Raw genomic sequence first — 14,360 nt, 5'->3', positions numbered from 1 at the left:
AAGCCATCACAACATTGTGAATCGGCTGTGCTCCAGTGTAAAACAGAAAGCTGAAAACGAAACAGAAGTGACAAGTGCAGCTGTGGAGAGAGTGTGGTAGACACGGCCCAGGTGTGATTAGAGTGGAGAAAACCACAGGTTCATTAGATAGAAAGTTCTTGCATCATTTAGACAGGTTTATCTAGGAAGATTCAGGAGGAACTAGAGAAACAGGGGAGCAGGAAAAACTTAGGGGAGCGCCTTACAGAGCCAGGATGAGAAGGATAGATCACCAGCGCCCAGGGAGGACCTGAGGCCTGAACACTGGTGTGCACCCTGCCCCTCAAAGTGGGAAGAGGCATGTGACGCTAGGGGAGGTTAAAGCTTTGTGAGATGGGGCAGTTAGAAGACAAACAGTGTGGGTGTGAAGGACAAAGAACATTCCTTTGAATATCCCCAAACTTTTTGGCACCAGGGACCAGTTTTATGAAAGGAGATTTTCCCCATGAATTGGAGAAGTGGGGATGGTTTCAGGATGATTCAAGTGCATTACATTTATTGTGTACTTTATTTCTATTATTATTACATCAGCTCCACCTCAGATCATCAGGTATTAGATCCCGGAGGTTGGGGACCCCTCTCTCAGCTCTCTCTCCAGGGCATGGCTATCAGGTCACTGAGGCATTTTCTCTGTTTGCCTGTCATTACTTAGAGCCTTCAAATAAGAGAATTATCCCCCCAAACAGAAACATTCTCAAAGAAACAGTTTCAAATCTGTGTATATTGCTGTGAGTGGGTGATGTTTTCTACTATTATTAGGTTTGAGTTTCAAGGGTACCTGATTCCCCTTTGAATTCTAGCACTGCCTCCTCATAGCTGCTTCATTGAACCACCTTTTGGTGTGAATCATTGATAGAAGCTAGCCTTCCCATGTGGCTCAGTGGTAAAGAATCCACCTACCAATATGGGAGACACAGGTTTGATCCCTGGGTCACGAAGATTCCCCTGGGAGAGGAAATGACAACCCATTCCAATATTCTTGCCTGGGAAAATCCTATGGACAGAGGAGCCTTGTAGGCTACAGTCTGTGGGGTCCCAAAGAGTTGGATATGACTGAGTGAATCTCTATTTGATTACTAATGTTTTATCATTTTGAAGATGATTTATTAAAATTATGTAAACATCAAGGTATGTTCATTCCCATTAGTTTTTTGTGGTAGTGGTTGTTTGTTTGTTTTGCTTCTTGGCCACACCATGTGGCATGTGGGATCTTAATTCCCTGACCAGGGATTGAACCTGTGACCCCCTGCATTGGAAGCTCAGAATCTTAACCACCGGACCATTAAAGAAATCCCATCATTAGTTATTATAATAAAATTCCAGACAGAACAAAGCCTTGAAAAAAATACAAGCACTACAGGACAGCCAAGTGCCACCTTAAACTTCAGAGATTTTCCCATGTTGAGTAAAGACGTGAAAAAAATAATTGTTTGAAATCTTAACAGCTGGCCCCATGATTCCTTTTTGGGAAGAGGAAGGAGGGAGCTGTCTCCTTGGGGGAAAGCCACTGAGGAGCAAATGCTACAGGCACCTGGACTCCAGGGGAGGGAAAACCTGCCAGGCTGGAGATTAGAGGAAGAGTTTCTTGTTTTCTGCTCCTGCAAGGAGAGGAGAGTAGGGGCAGAGGGCAGAAAGGAAAGAAATAAGACCATGAAAGAAAAGCCAGCCGGATGGATGGAAGCTGAGCCCGGGCAGGGGAAAATGACATGTCAGTACTAGATGGTAACCCAGCCATTCCCAATCAAATTTGTTCCCTATTACTGGGATGTAAAGCCTGACTTCCATCTCTTTAGGAAATTGGACTCAATTTACACATGGAAGCAAGATCTCAGTAGTCTAGAAACCAAGAAAGCCCTTCAGGACTACTTACAAAAACCAAGGTGGGGAGGGTGGGACTTCCCTGGCAGTCCAGTAGTTAAGACTTCACGCTTCCAGGGGGTGAAGGTTTGATCCTTGGTAAGGGAACTAAGATCCTACACACTGAACGTGGCCAAGGGAGGGAAAAAATGCTATCCTTAAAAATAAAACCAAGAGGGGCGGGCTTTGGGCTTCCCAGGGCTCGAATTGGGACCCAGCTGAACTGACATCTTGTTTTTTCTTCCCTTTTCCCTACCAAGTTAAGTATAAAAACAAATACCTTTTTGTCTCACGCTCAGCTTTTTTTTCTTGAAGGTTAGAAGTCCTCACTTTCCAGGTTTTGATTTAGCCAAGGATTTCAAAAAGCTTTCTGTTCACAGCGTTCAGCTAAATACAAGTAACAAAAGCTTACCTGCTTACTCTAATTGCTTTAGATTAAGACCTTATCTTGCCTGGTTCTCCTCCCCTTAACTCCAGCCTCTGTGGTTACCATCTTGACCTCCTTCCAGGATAACTTGATTCTTAATGTCCTGATTGTTTGGGTTTGTTTGTTTTTTTTTTTTTTTTTGATATTTTAATTGTTTCTTTATTTTTAAAAGGTAGTTTTATAATTATAAAAAATTTTTTTAATTTTATTTTATTTTTAAACTTTACATAACTGTATTAGTTTTGCCAAATATCAAAATGAATCCGCCACAGGTATACATGTGTTCCCCATCCTGAACCCTCCTCCCTCCTCCCTCCCCATTCCATCCCTCTGGGTCGTCCCAGTGCACCAGCCCCAAGCATCCAGTATCGTGCATCGATTGTTTTTTAATAGTCTTTAAGCTTTCTCACTCCCCCCCCCCCAATCTGGATTAAGAGAGGAGGAGAAAGGAGTATTCTCTAAAGGAATTCATGGTTCATGTCTAAGAAAAAACAATGGTTTAAGAATTGGGAAACCCCAGGTTCTGGCCTTAGCTCTACTGTTGACCAGCAGACACTCAAGCTATTTCTAAAATAAATTAGAATTGCATTTTTTTAAATAACTGAGGTTTCTTTTAAATATTTAATTTATTGAGTATTTATTTCACTGCACTGGGTCTTAGTTGCAGCACATAAGATCAATCTTCCTTGTGGCATGTGGGATCTAGTTCCCTGACCAGGGATCGAACCCACACCCACTGCATTGGGAGCACAGAGTCTTAGCCACTGGACCACCAGGGAAGTCCCTGAAATACCTCTTTAATGTCTCTTCCAGGCTAAAGTCTGAATCTCTGGACCCTCATAGTTTCCCACCACATTTACTCTCTGCTTTCCCCCAGTACCAAGAAAGAATCCAGTGTATTCATGAATCCTAATTCCAAATCATTAAAAACTGGTTTCTGTTTCCTTTTTTTCCTTCAAACTTTAGAAAACCTAAATAATTAAAACAGAAGAACTTATAAAACATAGTTTATACAGTGGTTTTCTTGCAAGCAGTCTTTAATAGACTTCTTTCAAATTCTGACAAATACACTAGGTGTTTGGCTTGGATATGCAGGACTAAAAATATCTAAAGGAGAGATTTTTAATTACTTAGTTCAATCCGTGAAATTCCTGCGAATTCTATCTGGAAGAAAGAATAAGAAAGAATATGAGGGACTTCCCTGGTGGTCCAGTGGCTAAGACACTAGTCCCACTGTAGGGAGCCTGGGTTTGATCCCTGGTCAGGAAACTAGATTCCACATGCCAGAGTGACGACCTGAAGAAGCCAAATAAATAATGATAAATAAATAAAATTTAGGAGCAAAACAACAATATATATTTTTTAACAAATAGAATATGGGCTTTGCAGTCTGAGAGACCTGGCCTTTTTCTTTTTCATGGTAGCAAGCAAACAGGATTTATTTCAGAGAGAAAGTACAAAACTCTCAGCATAGACACAGAGGAGGTGAAGTGCCCCAGACCGGGACTTTGCAGTGCAACTTTAGATAAGTTACTTAACCTCTCTGAGCCTCAACTTCTAAAGAAATTTCCCTGTTTCATTCATACTTTTTTAACTTTATTTTTTAATTGCAGGAAAATCGCTTTACAATGTTGTGATGGTTTCTGCCATAAAAACATGAAATGCTTCACCAATTTGCATGTCATCCTTGAGCAGGGGCCATGCTAATCTTCTTTGTATCATTCCAATTTAAGTATATGTGCTGCCAAAGTGAGCACTGAGCCTCAATTTCTTCATCTATGAAATGGGAATGATACCTCCCTTGCAGGACTGTTGTGAGGATCACATGCCAGGTATATATTAAGTACTCAATACATGTTCATGTTCTCCTCCATTAAACACCATCTTATTTTTTACTTTGCTCACCAAGAGCACACGTTTGGGCCTGAAACAGCCTAGGTTCAATGGCCTGATCCCACAATTTTAGCAACTCGGTGATTTGGGATAAGTTGTTAACAATCTCGGAAGCACTGTTTTCTCATCTGGAAAATGGAGTTAGCACCAACAGTGCCCAGCTCCAGGAAGTGTTCATGAACTAGTCACATCCATCAGAATCACATTAAATCACCATGGAGACAGCAGGGATACTGAGAGAGTGCTGATGCTGAGTGGCTGCTGAGTTGCTGATGAGGGGTCAGCCAGGTGGCCAGGAGGAGGCTCCATCCTTCTCTTTCTTGATTTTACCTTTACTTGCCCCACTTTTCTTTTTTTAAATATTTTAAATTATTTTATGGCTATGCTGCTGCTGCTGCTGCTAAGTCGCTTCAGTCATGTCCGACTCTGTGCGACCCCATAGACGGCAGCCCACCAGGTCCCCTCGTCCCTGGGATTCTCCAGGCAAGAACACTGGGGTGGGTTGCCATTTCCTTCTCCAATGCATGAAGGTGAAAAAAGAAAGTGAAGTCGCTCAGACGTGTCTGACTCTTTGCGACCCCATGGACTGCAGCCCACCAGGCTCCTCCACCCATGGGATTTTCCAGGCAAGAGTACTGGAGTGGGGTGCCATCGCCTTTCAGTTCAGTTCAGTTCACTTCAGTTCAGTCGCTCAGTTGTGTCCGACTCTTCGCGGCCCCATGAATCGCAGCACGCCAGGCCTCCCTGTGCATCACCAACTCCCGGAGTTCACTCAAACTCACATCCATTGAGTCAGTGATGCCATCCAGCCATCTCATTCTGTTGTCCCCTTCCTCCTGCCCCTAATCCCTCCCAGCATCAGAGTCTTTCCCAATGAGTCAACTCTTCACATGAGGTGGCCAAAGTACTGGAGTTTCAGCTTTAGCATCATTCCTTCCAAAGAACACCCAGGACTGATCTCCTTTAGAATGGATTGGTTGCATCTCCTTGCAGTCCAAGGGACTCTCAGGAGTCTTCTCCAACAGCACAGTTCAAAAGCACCAATTCTTTGGCGCTCAGCTTTCTTCACAGTCCAACTCTCACATCCATACATGACCACTGGAAAAACCATAGCCTTGACTAGACAGACCTTTGTTGGCAAAGTAATGTCTCTGCTTTTCAATATGCTATCTAGGTTCGTCATAACTTTTCTTCCAAGGAGTAAGCGTCTTTTAAATTCATGGCTGCAGTCACCTTCTGAAGTGATTCTGGAGCCCCCCAAAAATAAAGTCTGACACTGTTTCCACTGTTTCCCCATCTATTTCCCATGAAGTGATGGGACCAGATGCGATGATCTTAGTTTTCTGAATGTTGAGCTTTAAGCCAACTTTTTCACTCTCCTCTTTCACTTTCATTAAGAGGCTTTTTAGTTCCTTTTCACTTTCTGCCATAAGGGTGGTGTCATCTGCATATCTGAGGTTATTGATATTTCTCCCGGCAATCTTGATTCCAGCTTTCCATCGCCTTGGTGGGTCTCAATTGCAGCATGTGGGATCTTTCATTGTGGGGTGCGGGCTTCTCTCTAGATGTGGCTCCCGGGCTCAGTAGTTGTGACTTGCAAACTGAATTGCCCTGTGGCTTGTGGCATCTTAGTTCCCCCACCAGGGATCAAACCCTCGTCCCTTGCATTGGAAGGCAGATTTTTGACCACTGGACCACCAGGGAAAGCCCCTCCCCACTTTTCTTTGTCTTTCTCCTTTATCTTCTCTTTCAGTTTCTGCTGTGTGAAAAATGGTTGCATCCAGAGTGGTATGATATGTAACCCATATATTTTCTTTCCCTGCATGGCCTCCATAAATCGTGTGTCTGTGCATGACTCCTTCTCAGTGCTGGGTTTTTGATTCCACATCCCCAGGTAGAATACTGTGTGTTGAACTCTGTGCCATGGATTTGGTGCTGTGCGTCCTCCTTTGCCTCGGATACCTCCAAGATGAAAAGACCTAATTGCTAAGAATCCTGGGGGCAAAATTAATTCTCAGGAAGGACCACGACTTAGCATCTTTGCATTTCTCTTTTACCTCGGAAAGAGCATAGTCTGCTTGTTTTGTCTTGGGGCCTCTTGTTTGATCATGCTATGCATAATAAATTAATGTGGCATTTCCAACAGGAGTAATTCTACTTACTTCTTTCCCCGAATATTTAGACTGTGGCCAAATGGCTTCTTGTTTTTACTTAAGAGTTAAACAAAAGGGACTTCCCTGGTGGTGCTGTGGTTAAGACTGTGCCTTCCAATGCAGGGGCTGCAGGTTCAACCCCCGATGGGGGGACCAAGATCCCACATGCCTCACTGCTCAAAAACCAAAACGAAAAACAGAAGCAATATTGTAACAAATTCAATAAACAACTTTAAAAATGGTCCACATCAAAAAAATTCTTAAAAAATATATACGTGTGCATATGTAGTCTATATGTATGTGCATGAGTATAACCCTTTGTACTAAATAGTTTGGCTTTTTACAGCAAACTACATTAGAAGCCAATTTGTTCAGACATGGATGCTTTGAAATGTAAATTCATAGTCCCTACTAACAAAGAACCATAGGAATTCTATGTTCTGTGCACATGTGGCGGCACAACCCGACTTTATGCCACCTATTTGGGAGGCTGAATGGTATATTATATATATATATATATATATATATATATATATATATATATCATATAATCTTGGACTTAAATTCCAAAGCCCTGGCTAGAATTTTCTGCTTAGCCTTTCCCCCCACAACTGATGGTTTTACCCCAGAGCTAAAGACAAATGAAGAACAAAAACAGGCCTGTTGCTGTGTTGATTATTTCTTGCTCACCTCTATTTCTCTATTAAAAACATTTTTTAAGGTATATATTTTTTAATGTGGACCAATCTTTTTCAATGGCCACATCATACAGCATGCAGGATCTTTAGTTGGGGCGTGCAAACTCTTAGTTGTGGCATGCAGGATCTAGTTCCCTGACCAGGGATGGAACCCCAGCCCCTTTGCATTGGGAGCTCGGAGTCTTAGCCACTGGACCACCAAGGGAGTCCCTAGACCCATTGTTTCTTGACTGCTTTCCCTTCGTGCCTGTAGTCCTTTCTCCCCTTAAGATCATTAATTACTGAGACCTGTTTAAGGGCAAGCATTGTGGCCAGGTTTAGATCACAAAATGTCTTGGACCAAAATGAGGTCAAGCTTGATTATCTTTCTCCAGGGACCCCCTCCCCTGTCTGCTTACAACACCCAATGTTGACATAAAGGAAATTTCCAGTTATTTCAACCAGATCATCAGATGCTGTGGACCAAACTCAAGACTGTTAGATTTGTAGTCTGTATATTTCCTCAGGCTTCCCAGGTGACTCAAGTGGTAAAAAAAATCTACCTACCAATGCAGGAGATACAGGTTTGATCCCTGGGTCAGAAAGATCCCCTGGAGGAGGAAATGACAACCCACTCCTGTATTATTGTCTGGAAAGTTCCATGGACAGAGGAGCCTGGCAGGCTACAATCCACGGGGTTGCAAAGAGTCAGACACAGCTTAGCCACTGGACGCACACACACACGCATGTAATTCCCCATATTTTGTCTTTCCTCCTGTCATGATGGGCATTAAAGTCTTAAAAGGAGGGTCTACGAGCTTTTTTTCAGGGACAACCAGGAAGGGTGGTGGCTGACTAGCCCACTCAAGATGGCTGTTCCCTTGCTCTCTGTCCGTCCCTTGCCCGACCAGTGCCTGCTTCATTTACACTTACTCTGGCCTTCCTACATACTTGCCTTGGGCGCCAGCTAGTGGTTGTTCTTATCAAAGGGGCGGTGAGGTGTGTGCCCTTCTGTTGGTTTCCCTGGTAATCGATGAGCCCATCTGACATCAACTCCCCTGTAACTGGCAATCTCCCCCTCCACCAGGAGCAAAGACTGCTGCCACGTCCTGAAGGTGTGTGCTGCACAGCGTGGGAGGTCGCTCCAGGACTTCGCTTCAGACACAGAAGCTCCCCATCTGTCAAACCACTGAAGTCTCTGTTGCCTGATCCATGTGTGCATGCTAAGGCACTTCAGTCAGGCCTGACTCTTTGCAACTTTATGGGCTGTAGCCCGGCAGGTCCCTCTGTTCATGGGATTCTCTGGTCAAGAACACTGGAGTGGGTTTGCCATTCCCTTCTCCAGGGGATCTTCCGGGTGCAGGGATCGAACCCCCATCTCCTGTGTCTCCTGCATTGCTAGTGGATTCTTCACCGCTGCGCCACCGGGGAAGCCCTCTGTTGCCCAATCCAGGCTTTCGTCAGTCTTGAAGCTGGGCAAATGCAGGCTTTGTAGGCCTGTGAGGTGCAGTCCAACAGGTGGGCATAAAGAGACCAGGTTCCAGAGCCCCTCAGGAAGGGGTGAGACACTTGACAGCTTGGGGTGGTGGTGACAATTACCAAGAGCAGAGGTGGTGGGGCGGGGGAGTCCCTGGGACCTGCCAGGGTGGAATAGGAGAGTTTGAGAGGAGCCTGCCTGGGCCTGTGGATCTCCCCCGGGGGGACTTAGGAGAAAGGGTTCCTCAAATACACTGATAAATATACTCTGCACCGTAATAGGATTCCATTTGAAACGGTTGCAGCCGAGGTGTTATGAGCCCATTCTTGAGTGACAGAAAGCTAGGCTGTTCCTCCATTTCGAAGGTATTATTTTATTTTCCTTGTTCCTAAAATAGCACAAAGGAAGGCTTCTGTTTGTTCTTTTACCTTGTGCTAATCCTAGAGCAACATGAATATGCTGACTGTACACGGATCTTGAAACAACAGCGAAAACTTCCAACACGGGAAGACAATTAATTCCCACTCCTTTCCCCTTTCCTCTTGGATTCCAATGACTGGCTGTGTTTAACCCTAGTTTTGCCTACTCTTTCCCAGAAAAGTCACAGCTAACATGCATGGATCTACTAGCAGGAGCATAGATTCAGTAGGATGTGGGATTCCAGCTTGATTCTCCAGGGGCTGACATCTCATCAGAGAACTAGTCCTGAAGAGCCTATGTTCAGTGCTGAGTTTGGGGGTCTGTATGATAATGGCTTCAGGAATGCAGCTGAGACAAAAATCCCTGAGGGTTGAAACACTCAAGCTTCTTGGAGAAGGTGGGCCTCCATGGATAGATGTAGAGAAGGAGTAAAGAGAGCAGGTGAGTAAGTCAGAAAGAGCAAAACAAATATTGTATATTAATGCATGTATGATATGCATTATGGCAGGCTACAGTCTATGGGGTCTATATGACCAAAGTCACGACCAAAGTGACTCAGGATGCATGCACCACACATATATACAGAATCTAGGAAAACAGTACTGATGAACCTATTTACAGAGAAGAAATGGAGATGCAGATGTAGGGAATGGACTTGTGGACACGGCGGGGGAAGGAGAGGCTAGGACAAATTGAGAAGGTAGCATTGATGTATATACACTTACTCACTCTCAGAGTCACTCAGATGTGTCTGACTCTTTGAGACCCCATGGACTACAGCCCGCCAGGCTCCTCTGTCCATGGGATTTCCCAGGCAAAAATACTGGAGTGGGTTGCCATTCCCATCTCCAGGAGATCTTCCCAATCCAGGGATCAAACCTGAGTCTCCTTCATTGCAGGCAGATTCTTCACCATTTGAACCACCAAGGAAGCCCCATGTATGCTCGTAACATGTGGGAGGCTGCTATAGAGCACAGGGAGCCCATCCTGGAGCTCTGTGATGACCTAGAGAGGTGGAATGCGGGGCGAGGGAGGCTCAAGAGGGTAAGGGGATATATACATATATATCATTATGGCTGATTAATATTGATGTACGGCAGAGAGCACCACACCATTGTAAGGCAATTATCCTCCAATTTAAAGATACATAGAGAGAGAGATAGGCAGGTGGAGGGTGCAGGCGAGAGCAGCCTGTGTGGCGCATCTCTGTGGAAGAAGAGGGACCCAGTTCACTGGAGACAGCAGTCATGGCTGAAGCAATTTCAGATTCAGTGAAAGCCTAAGGTAGGACTTTCCCCAGATTAATGGAAACCCTGTGTGTTGCAAACATATCCATCAGAGCATTAGAGGGAGGTAACGGATGACCTAACTCCTGGGGCCTGCCAGCTGAATATGGAGTCGGGAGGGGGACAATGTTCGGAGAGGCTCAGCCTCTGTACATCTGCTTGCTCTCCTGTGTTGCTCTGCCCAGTCGGGGCTGAGATAAGAGTGCGTGTGCCCCTTCCTGCTCCCTGTAAACTCAGCTCGTATGAGGTCTTTCTCTCACTCTCTCCCTTTCTCTGCCTTTTCTGCTCACGGCCAGATGTTGAGAAGTCCTTCCTCGCTGTGAGTTTTGGATGGAATGTCCACGTGCGACATCAGTCTTTAGTGCGCATGCCCAGATTAGCAGGGAGGGTAAACGATGGGAACTCTAGCAATACCCACCTGGTCTGAGGATCACGAGTCTCCAGGCCCAGCTCTAACACTTTTTAGCTCCTTGAATGCTGGCATTTCAACTACCTGCTCTTCAGTTTCATTTATTTGTAAAATGGAGACATTAATACCTCCCTAGCTACCTCACACAGTTTCCTTGAGGCTCAAATGAAATATGGGTGTGAAAGTGCTTTGGAGACAAAGAAATGTATTTATTAGGAGTGACTCAATAGTTGAGGGGTGAATGAGGGGGAAGGTGGTAAAACTGGGACATCTCAATAAATCCCATCCCGTCCTATGATTTTATAAAATTGTTTTACACTACTTTGTCGTTGGTCAGTAACTAGGTTGTGTCCGCCTTTGGCCAACCAGCCTCTCTGTCCATGGAATTCTCCGGGCAAGAATACTGGAGTGCAATGCCATTCCTTTCTCCCAGGGATTTTCCCAACCCAGGAATTAAACCCACATCTCCTGCTTGGCAGGTGGATCCTTTACCACTGAGCCACTAGGGAAGCCCTTTATTGCCGGGAGCCGGCATATTGCATATTGAGTGCAGCACTTTCTACAGCATCATCTTTCAGGATCTGGAATAGCTCAACTGGAATTCTATCACTGCTGGGAGCCAGCGTGAGGAACTCCGCCCATGACAAAGGTCATGAGGAAGGAGGCTCGGCATACGCAAAGGCGGGATCGAGCCTCAGGAGTCCCCCTGGAAATTCTCGAGCATCTACCCCCAAAACCAGAGTCTGCCTACTTTCTGCTTTGTGCTTTCACCTACACCTCTGACTTTACGGGGGGCTGTCCCCCACTACCTCTCTCTGGAAAAAGAGTTAGCTTACAGCTCCAGTTAATAATTCCTGGGTGTGACAGTGTTTAACCTACAAACTCCTTTGGAAATCCTCTAGCCTGCCTGAATAGGTTTTTCCGGCCACATGTGATTGTTCAGAGCCTCCCAACTGTGAGAGGCAGATGTTCTAAACTGCCTAAACACAGATTCCTTTGAGTAGTTAAAAGATTGATTAGAAATTGTATTGGTGAAGGGTTTTTCACTTGTTGGGCCAATGTTTGCTGCTAAGTCTCCATACTCCTTACCTACTGTGTCCTTGGCAGTGTATTGATTGATATAATGGGTGTATAGAAATGTAAAATGCAGCTTTGTCCAATGCTTTTTGGAAGGCTGGCGCCTGACTTTGGAATAATCACCTTTAGAGAAAGATAAGTTTCTTAAAATGTTAACAGGCCTCCTGGCCGGAAGATGATGTCTATCACCTGAACTTTTGCATATGATAAGTTTACAGGAAAAAAGCCTGGCTTGCTGCATGACTCTACCCCTTCCCCCATTATCCTCTATGCACAACTTTAGGTATAAAAACTATTTTGGAAAATAAAGTGCGGGCCTTGTTCACTGAAACTTGGTCTCCCCATGTCACTCTCTCTCCCAAATTCCAGCTGAGTGTCCATCTGGAGCATGGATGTCCTCTGCGACCATTTATTTGCCTGGGCTTCTAAGACCCACTCGAGAAGGTGTCTAAGGTGGGGCACCTTCCGCTATTCGAGAGGGCGCCTGCGGCCTCCGTGGTCAGAGCTAACCTGGTGTCACGGGTTATATTGATTTTCCGCGTAAACCAAGCCACTCAGCTTCTTTTCTCCACTGAATTTTCCTACTGAGCTATCCTTATTTCAGCCGCTTTTCTCCACTGAATTTCCTCACTGAGCTATCCTTATTCTATTACTCTTTATATCTTTGATGAATAAATAATTAAATAAGTCGCCAACGCCGTCCCCGCTTCGAATACCCTGGCTCAGCCGGGGCTGGACCCCGGCACTTTATATTCCTTCAATAAGTTGAATTAGATAGCTTTTCCTGCTGTTCTAACAACTCTCACTGTAGCGGTATCTTTTCTTCCTCCCTAGATCTCCTTACATGCAGAACCCAGGGCCTCCCTACATGTTCCAGCTCACCTTGCTCAGCTTCCTCACCAGCCACTGGGTCTCCCAGCCACTGAAGCAGCAACAAAAACTCTCACACAGCATCTCCAAAAGCTCTCTGGACTTCAGTCATCACCCCAGGCCTTCCAGCAGCAGCTGATGTAAAAAATGTGAAAAGAGTTTTCCAAAAACGACAAGATGCTCCACACAGAGACTTGGATGTCACTTGGCTCCTCGCTTAGAAACAGCTTAGGAACCTTATTGTGAAAGTAAGTCCTGCAGTATTTCAGGAACAGGCATTCACAACACAAACGTTGACATATTTACAAACTTAGGAATGTGATGATAGACACCGTGGCGTGGATAAAGGGACATATGATAAGTGTCCTTGGTGAGGTTGGCTGTGTGAGACCAGGTCCGAGAAGGATATAACCAGCACATCCCCAGGGCTCCACAAGTGGTTTAGTGATGGGACGATTGACCATGGTGTCATAGTTTGCTGGGGCTGCTGTAACAGAACCTTAGCCCGTTTAGGCTGCTGTAACAAAAGTGCCATTGATAAGTGGGCCTCCCTGATGTCTCAGAGGTAAAGAAACAGTATGCAATGCAGGAGACTTGGGTTTGATCCCTGGGTTAGGAAGATGCCCTGGAGAAGGAAATGGAAACCCACTCCAGTATTCTTGCCTGGGAAATCCCATGGACAGAGGAGCCTGGTGGGCTACAGCCCACAGGGTCACAAAGAGTTGGACACGACTGAGTGACTAAGCCACCACCACAATTGATGAGTGGCTTAAAAACAACCGACATTTATTTTCTGGAGGCTGGGAAGTCCAAGATTAAGATGTGGGCAGGGTTGGTTTCTTTTGAGGCCTCTCTCTTTGGCTTGCAGACGGCTGCCTTGCCCACAGACTGTCTTCCTTCTCTGCTCGCCGATGTCCTAATCTTCTCTTACTGTGTATATGCTAAGTTGCTCAGTCATGTCCGACTCTTTGGCACCCCATGGACTGTAGCCCGCCAGGCTCCTCTGTCCATGGGATTCTCCAGGCAAGAACACTTGAGTGGGTTGCCATGCCCTCCTCCAAGGTGATCTTCCAGACCCCGGGATCGAACCCACATCTCTTATGTCTCCTGCATTGGCAAGCGGGTTCTTTCCCACTAGTGCCACCTGGGCCTCTTATTATATGGACACAAGTCAGATTGGATTAGGGTCCACCTGTATGACTTTGTTTAACTTTAATTACCTTTTTGAAGACACTCTCCTAAGACAGTCACTTTCTGAGGTCTTGGGGGTTAGAACTTCAACATAGGAATTGGGGGCGGGGGTTACAACTCAACCCTTAACTCACACTGTGGGCAAGGTAAAGAGAATCAAGATGAATGGAGAAGCCACTGGGAACTATTAACAGCAGAAGCTTCCATCATCCTTGGGCCTGGAGAAACAAAAGAGAAAGGGTGTGCTATTCCTAGAACCCATCCAGAGCTGTGGTCATAGGAGAGGGGCCGCCCAGCGTGGGTGCTATATGACAGAGGAAGGCACCCATGGTGGAGACCAGGCTCTGGCAGGGAGGGAGGGAGGGGGAAGACCCACCCCTCTCTCTCCCCGCCCTTCACACTCCTCTCTTCACACTCTTCTTCTACTCAAAGTGCTTCCCTTTGGTCAAGAGCCGAGAAAGAGGCACTGAGAACAGCAAAGCCTGGGGGCTGCAGCTTGTAGATGTCAGGCTTTGAGGCAGGGAACGGGATGACAAGTGTGGCCAGGGGTGGGAGGGGAGTGGTAGGATTTGAGTGGGACGAGG

The 14,360-nt window shown here is 45.7% G+C and overlaps 1 non-coding gene across 1 annotated transcript; it reads right to left on the bottom strand.

The window, feature by feature from the left end:
• Window positions 1-3,973: 3,973 nt before the first annotated feature.
• LOC129640783 (U6 spliceosomal RNA) lies at window positions 3,974-4,080 on the bottom strand. The gene has a single exon (XR_008708986.1). It is a non-coding gene; the product is annotated as a U6 spliceosomal RNA (small nuclear RNA).
• Window positions 4,081-14,360: the final 10,280 nt, after the last annotated feature.

Source organism: Bubalus kerabau, unplaced genomic scaffold, assembly GCF_029407905.1.
Source record: "Bubalus kerabau isolate K-KA32 ecotype Philippines breed swamp buffalo unplaced genomic scaffold, PCC_UOA_SB_1v2 scaffold_40, whole genome shotgun sequence".
Taxonomy (NCBI): Eukaryota; Metazoa; Chordata; class Mammalia; order Artiodactyla; family Bovidae; genus Bubalus; species Bubalus kerabau.
This window is presented reverse-complemented; position numbering and strand designations above follow the sequence as displayed.